General features: G+C 37.0%; 1 pseudogene; it reads left to right on the forward strand.

Annotated features, from left to right (window-relative positions):
• Positions 1-1,574: 1,574 nt before the first annotated feature.
• On the forward strand, positions 1,575-2,765 carry LOC149997313 (dnaJ homolog subfamily A member 1-like; annotated as a pseudogene).
• The last annotated feature ends 5,364 nt before the right edge of the window (positions 2,766-8,129 follow it).

Below are 8,129 nucleotides of genomic sequence, written 5' to 3' on the forward strand. Positions count from 1 at the left end.
TTAAAAACGAGTGGTATAAAACAACAAAAATTCAACGGAGTTGATTTTAAAAGTCTAATTGACCCTGCTGAGCAATTCATGAATCAGGTAGCACACCATATAGCAAGTAGGAAAGAGCTCCATCTAGCTGCAGAAAACGAAAGGTCTTTTTTAAAGGCGGAGAAGAAAAAAAGAAATTATTAGCAAAAACAACGCATTATTTGTACTTCTTAATCTCGTTCACCTTTTTCAGCCTGCTCTCCAAACCTCCACAAATTGAGAATTATACCAATTATAAGAATAGCCACCAGGAGGTAAAGTCCAGCGCAGGAATAGTATGTAGTCAGTAATATTGTATTAACTGCATATTGTGTCAGATGGATACTAGACTTACTGGAATGATCACTTTTAAGGTATGTAAATGTCTAACTAATATGTTGTATACCTGAAATAAACATAATATTCTATATCAACACTCATTGAAAAATAAATTTTAGGCAAGATCACCCTCCTACCTAGAATAGGGTAGAGTCTATCGGCATACTTCCTAGTGCTGCACATTCCAGGATGGCTGTTAAAAGTCATATTTCTGGGGAAGATTAAAACTGTAGTTTGGGCCCTGTCCAGGGTAGTTCAGTTTGTCATCATCCCAAAAAGCAAAAGGTTGCCAGTTTGATTCTTAGGGCACATGCCTTAGCTGGGAGCGCAGTCCCCACTTCAGGGCAGGGTGTTGTGAGAGGTAATAGACTGATGTTTCTCTCATACATGAATATTTCTCTCCCTCCCTCTCCCTCTCCTTCCCCCTCTCTAAAAATGGGGGAGGGGGAAGCCTGTAATTTGGTTAGGTGTTAAGTCTTGGTGTGCTGATGTGAAGTCTTAACACAGGTGACTATATTTCAGACTTCTTGTCTTTTTCTTCTTTTTTTAACAGTGGGAATCAAAAACATGAGTAAAGAGCTAGAGGCAATAAAAAACAAACAAGTAGATTTGAAAAAGACATAGATGCGTTTTATAGAAAAGCAATTAAATTTAGCAAATTAATTATTGAGTTAAATAAGAGCTGAAGAGATTGGTGAATTTGAAGATAGATAGGAAGAAATAAATTATTCAGAATGGAGAGACAAAGAAGTGACAAACACGAAAGACTATATAAAAGACATAAAAGCCAGAAGCAGAGATCAACTAACTTCATTTTATAAGTCCAGGTGATAAATATTTTAGGTTTGGGGGGCCTTCTGTTTTCTGTCACAATTGTTCAACTCTGCTGTTGTAGCCTGGAAGCATCCATGGGCAGTTCATTAATTGGTGTGGCCATGTCCAGTAATAATTTTTATAAAACCACGTGGCTTGCAGTGGGCCCAAGGGCTTGCTAACCCTTGAGCTATCATTTTCTAACAACCATTTAGTTGTAATTATAAAATGAGAGAATCAAGAGAATAAGAGCTCTCACTAAAACGAATTTTAATTAAACATCTGGGAACTTTCCAGAACACTCGGTGAGAAGCGGAGGAGCAGCGGCTTTCAGCGCTGCGTGTATTAGCGCGCACTTTCCCGCTCCTCCACACCTGCCTCGGCCAGCTCACCGGCTGTAAAAAATGGTGAAAGAAATCACTTACTATGATGTTTTGGGGGGTCAAACCCAATGCCACCCAAGAAGAATTGAAAAAGGCCTACAGGAAGCTGGCCTTGGAGTACCACCCTGATAAGAATCCAAATGAAGGAGACAAGTTTAAACAGATTTCTCAAGCTTCCGAAGTGCTCTCTGATGCAAAGAAAAGGGCATTCTATGATAAAGGAAAAGAACAGGCAATTAAAGAAGGTGGAGCAGGTGGTGGTCTTGGTTCCCCCATGGACATCTTTGATATTTGTTTTGGAGGAGGAGGAAGGATGCAGAGGGAAAGGAGAGGTAAAATGTTGTGCATCAGCTCTCGGTAACCTTAGAAGACTTATATAATGGTGCCACAAGGAAACTAGCTCTGCAAAAGAATGTGATTTGTGACAAATGTGAAGGCTGAGGCGGTAAGAAAGGAGCAGCAGAGTGCTGTCCCAGTTGCTGAGGTACTGGGATGCAAATAAGAATTCATCAGATAGACCTGGAACGGTTCAGCACACTCAGTCTGTGTGCGTGGAGTGCCAGGGCCTCGGGGAACGTATCAGTCCTACAGATAGATGTAAAAGATGCAACAGAAGGAAGATAGTTCAAGAGAAGAAGATTCTAGAAGTTCCTACTGACAAAGGCACGAAAGATGGCCAGAAGATAACATTCCATGGTGAAGGAAACCAAGAACCAGGACTAGAGCCAGGAGATAGTATCATTGTTTTAGATCAGAAGGACCATGCCATTTTCACTTGGTGTGGAGAAGATCTTTTAATGTGTATGGACATATAGCTGGTTGAAGCATCGTGTGGCTTTCAAAAGCCAATAGCTGCTCTTACAACTGAACAGTACTCATCACCTCTTACCCAGGTCAGATTGTCAAGCATGGAGATCTCCAGTGTGTGCTAAATGAAGGCATGTCAATTTATAGTGGGCCATATGAAAAGGGTCACCTAATCATCGAATTTAAGGTAAACTTTCCTGAGAATGGCTTTCTCTCTCTTGATAAACTCTCTTTGCCAGAAAAACTCCTACCTGAAAGGCAGGAAGTAAAAGAGACTGATGAAATGGACCAGGTAGAACTGGTGGACTTTGATCCAAATCAAGGAAGATGGCGCCATTACAATGGAGGAGCATATGAGGATGATGAACGTCATCCTGGGGTGGTGTTCAGTGTCAGACCTCTTAATGGGGCCAGTGAATGACACTCATTGCTGGCATTTTATATACAGTAGTGAATAAGTGAAGGACTATAATCATAACGTGCTCACTACTTGCTACTTTTGTTTTAATATTGAACTATGGTAGTGTTTTAAAAGTTAAGTGAAGAGTAAACTCAAAATATAAAAGCTCTGACTTTGCCCTGTATGTATGGTGACTTAAGTGTGCAAGAAAAGTTCAATACCTGTAAAAACGATTAAAAAAAATTTCCCCTCTAGTATTTGTTAGGCCATACTTTGTTATTAATTTCAGCTATGTACATGGGATAGCTTAGACTGAAATGCTAGGTATATGTATTGACTGGTGTTTGACCCTTAATTGTTAAGCTCTGAAGTTAAAATTCTGTATTTAACCGGCAGACACAAAAATTTATAGTATGTATAGTTGTATTAAGTGGGATTTATTGTAATGCCTCTGCATTTATTACCTCAACTGTTATTGAAGATGGCATGTCATATAATTTAACCTGTGGTATCAGTGATAAAAATGATACCTTTCTGAAGAAGGGGTTTATCATAATAAGCTGCTTCTTGAGGGGGTTTGCACCTGTACAATTTTATTCCCTTCTGCAGTGCCATCTTTTTATATACATATAATTATATCAGTCTTTGGTTACATTTTTTTCCTTCTTTTTGGACCATAAGCCTTAGAGTAGTGACTTCTGGAGCAGCCTAACTTAGAAGTTGAGTGATGAGACCTTTATAGGGAAAGGCAATTTGCAAGTATGAGATAGGAAGGTAATTTTTTTTTTTTAGGTTTGTTATAGGCTTACTTTAAACCATTTAACTTACGCTCCAAAGTAAGTGTAATTAAATGTTGGTAGTATAGCAAATTATGAATAGCTTTAATTGTGTGTTTAAAAGTCATGTTCACAAGCTCAAGTCTGGATATCAGAATTTAAGCAATTCTTGAAATATATGAATGTCTCCTTAATATACTGATTACAAAGCAAAAAAATTTTATTAAACATCTAAATTTAAGATTAAAAAAGACAAAACTTTCCCCATAACAATAATACATGAGCCAGGAGAGTTATGGTGGAGGTGAAGTATTCTAAAGTCTTTTATTGTTAAGGAGGGAAGAAATATTGGTTAATTTAGACATTTTAAATGTGCATTTAAAAATTTCAGGGGTTTCCCATTGACAAAATAGAAATCAGGTATAACAACTTTCATATTAGTAAATGGGAAAAATGAAGAACAAAAAACCAAAGCAAAATAAACCCTTAATTCAGAATAAAGAAGGAAAAACAAAAAGAAGCACTGAAACAAGTGGGAAATGAAATATACAAGTAGAAGTAGATTCAAATAGGTCAACAATTGAAAGAAGTATAAATGAATTAAATACTTTAGTTAAGAAATATAGAATATCAAACTAGATTTTAAAAAAGAAACATTTGCCCTGACCAGGGTGGCTCAGCTGATTGAGCGTCGTCCTGCACAGTGAAAGGTTGCGGGTTTGATTCCCTTTCAGGGCACCTGCCTGGGTTGTGGATTTGGTCCCCAGTTGGGGCTCATACAATAGACAACTGATGGATGCTTCTCTCTCACATTGATGTTTCTCTCCCTCTCTTTTTATCTCCCTTTCCCTCTCTCCAAAAATAAATAAAATCTTGAAAAAGAGAAACATGTGTACTACATGCCTTTTCCAGAAATACACCTAAAATATAAGGACAAAGAAAAGTCAAAGCAAAAGAATCAAAAGTGACATACCAGGCAAATATAAAACAAAAAAAAGCAGGTGTTGCCTGATTTATATCAGATAAAATAAAATTTAAGGTAAATGTATAATTATAGGTAAAGTGTGACACCATATATTAATAGAACATTTAATTCACCAGAAGACAGACTCAACAGGAATCTAAACTTCCATGCACCAAATGAAATACCTCCAAATTATATAAATAAAAATAGGGAGGGTACAAAGTGATATTGATAAAGTGATCCTTATGGTGGAAGATTTTACACATCTCTCAATAATTTATAGATCAAGAAAAAATTATACAGTTATAGAATACTGGAATAATATAACCATGTGCCTGACCTAACAAACATATAAAGCCTCCAATCCCCCACCACATAGAGAATATATATTCTTTTCAAAAACTCATAGCACACTTACAAAGAACATAAATAAAGTCATTAAAACATTTTAAATATCAGGATCATACCTGACCACAGCTTCTCGGACTACAATAAAATTGAATGAGAAGGAAATAATATATAATAAAAAACCAAATAATTAAAAACATCCTCCTATATAGGAAATTTTTAAATGACACTTGTGTTACAAAGGTGAAAAAAAGAAATCATAATGTATATTAGAGTACTTAAAATTAAATCATATACATTAGTTAGGTTAATTAGATTAATACATGACTTGGCTCACCACCAACATGCATTACCAGAAAGCACTTGGTGTCTCTAGGGGTATATGGGTCCACAGGCAAACAACAGATAAGGAAAAGGAAAGTTTAACAACACCATATACCAACTGATGTAGAATTACTGATAGAAAAAACATTTAAAATATGCAAAATATGAATACTCAAAAGAAAAGAGAAGATGGAAGAAAAAAAAAAGAATAAAACACCACAAACAAAAGCTATATAGGAAATGTGAGTTTGTAAAATGTAACATCAAAATAGAAAATAAAATAAATTAGTGAATGAATATAACTAAAGAACCCTGAATGAATTGGAAGACCACATTGAGAATTCTTCAGAAGGTAATGAGAAAGGATAACAAGATATAACATATTAAAATAAAGCTAAAAGATATAGAAGTGTCCCAATAAAAGAGGGAAAAAATGTAGAAAGGTTAAGTTTGAGGAAAAATGGAGATTTATCTCCCAGAATTAAAAAAAAAAAAAAAAGATTTCTATGCTAAACAGAGGAGAACATCAAACCTCTATCTCTATGCCACATCTCCTATAAAAGAGGACTTCCAAGTAAAGTCCGCAATGTGAAGAAAAATAAAATGAGCAAAACTGTGAAGCTTATAGAAAAAAAAAAAAAGAGTGAATGACTTTGTAATCTGGGGAGAGCTGCTTTTGTTTTGAAGTTAAACTAAAGTTAAAGACCTTATCTCATAAGGCAAAAATGGATAAACTTGTGCTACTTCAAAATTAAGGCTTTCTTGTCAACAATGTGCACTGTGGACATATTGAACATACAAAGGACAGATTGGGAGAAGATATTGGAACATCTAAACACCAACAAGAATAAAACAGAGATCCCAACAGAAAAACTAGCAGAAAAACAGGAACACAGACTTTGCAGGAAAGTTAAAGAAGAACACGTGTATAAAGGGATTGTCAACTCGATGACTAACCAAGGAAATTGACAGCAAAGTGAGTGCAGAGAGGAAAGTTGTTGATTATTAAGCTGCAGGAGGGATGGAGGGTTAGATATACATACAAAAACTTGCCTATATCCATGAAGCATAGCTCTCAGTAAAAGCAGGAAAAGAAGTACAATATGGTGTATAAAATAATGTCATTTATGTAAATTAAAAATAGGCACATGGTCAAAGTAAAAATGTACAGAGTTAAACAGGCAAGGAGAACTTTACTCAAGGCGATTACAATAGGGGAGAGAGGACAGAACCCAGTCTGAACTCAACTCTGCTGAAACAAGCAGTGGAAGCATTTTAAGCGCTAGGGCAAGCTGATGAAAAAAAGACCAGGAGCTATTGGAGGGCGGTTGATCAATGACATATGTCAAGCATGTGGAGTTATCTCTAAATCTCCAGATGTATTTCCTGTGATGAGGCCCTCTGTGTTTGGTAATTGGCTCTCACTGAAGTCAGGCCTCTACCTTTTCACACAGAATGGGAGCTGGGAAAACCATGTTCCTTGACATTTACATTTCAAAGGGATAGCTCCTAGGTCCTTGAGAAAGACATTCCTAAATTGTAAAACTGGCAAAAGGCATAAAGGTTTATGCCTTAAAAGGGACAGAGAGAAATTTACAATTAAAGTTTTCTTAAATACTCTAAGAAAAGAGAAGTCAGGAGGCTAGAGTTAGGATGAGGTAGCCGTGCCGCCAACCCCTAAAGTTTAGTTGAGCTGAGGAGAACATCAAAGTCATCTTGGTCAATAACCAACAATAACACACATTATGCAAGAAACTATACAAATAATTGTTGCTTGTGGGTAGAGGCAAGGAACAGCGGCGCAAACCAGGAATAGAAGAAAAGGCAGATCACCTTGCCTGGGTTAATGCACGTCCTACCTTGAGGTATACAGTCACTGAACTCACTCCACTTGAGGGCCAAAAAATAAGGAAAGTAAAGAAGTGTGGATCAAAAAGGGGTTCTACAGAAAGTAACCTCGCAGGGTGATCTGATCATACATCACTACCTGGGCAGGTGGTGGTAGATAGGCAAGTCCCAGGCATATAACACTTTTACTAAAAGTTTAGGTTTGTCTTAAGCAGACCCTGCCCATTGCTTTTGTGCACCTAGGTTACCACACCTTTGAAGTAAGCATAACCACTCTCAAGAAAGCACATAATCTTGTTAGCTATTCTGTAATCAAATCCCTGCCTTGCTTTCTTCCACATTCATGTAATCTTCCTTACCTTTCTTCCATAATCTCAAATGCATAAAAGAAAGTTCAAAACTCCTATTTTTCAGAGCATCTGCTATTTTACTTCCTGGTGATTTTCAGTTTTGGCTCAAATAAACTCATAAAAATTCCTTACAGGTTTGGGCATTCTTATATCAACAAGAGGAAGGAAGAGGCAATAAAAACATAAAACAACAATAAAAACTCAAAACAATCTAGTACTTCGTGGTCAGTTGGGATGGTCGATGGTGCCTTATTATCAGATTATCTGTTATGCTTCAGATCATCATGATAAATCATTTTTACAGTTTCTTAATGGTTAGCAGCACAATCCACCTTAAAAATGGAAATTCCCTAGCGTTGCTTGCTCCTTACTGACTCAAGTTTTTAGCAGTGCTCATATCTTTTGACATTTGACACAATATGTGTGGTAAACTCTGATTTAAGTTCTTCATAGTTTGCAGTTCTGCTTGGGGCCTTGTCAAATTTCTTGGCTTAATCTCTGTTCTACTCACTGGCCTTCTTCATCCCATCATTTAAAAGGGTCAGTCAGACACCTAGGTGTTTCCCATTCAATTGATCCAGACTAAGAATAGCAAGCCAGCAAGTCTTAATGCCTTATTATGATACAGAGATCTGATCAGATCACTGGGAGGAGAGAGGGGGCCATAGGAGGAGGTTGCCCAAGGCAATGGTAAACAGTCTAGGATGGGATTGGCTGAGAAGCTGGATGCCTCCAGAGCGCAGGGGGTTATGGGCCAGA

The sequence above is a fragment of the Furipterus horrens genome, unplaced genomic scaffold (assembly GCF_987537825.1).
Source record: "Furipterus horrens unplaced genomic scaffold, mFurHor1.1.pri manual_scaffold_11, whole genome shotgun sequence".
Taxonomy (NCBI): domain Eukaryota; kingdom Metazoa; phylum Chordata; class Mammalia; order Chiroptera; family Furipteridae; genus Furipterus; species Furipterus horrens.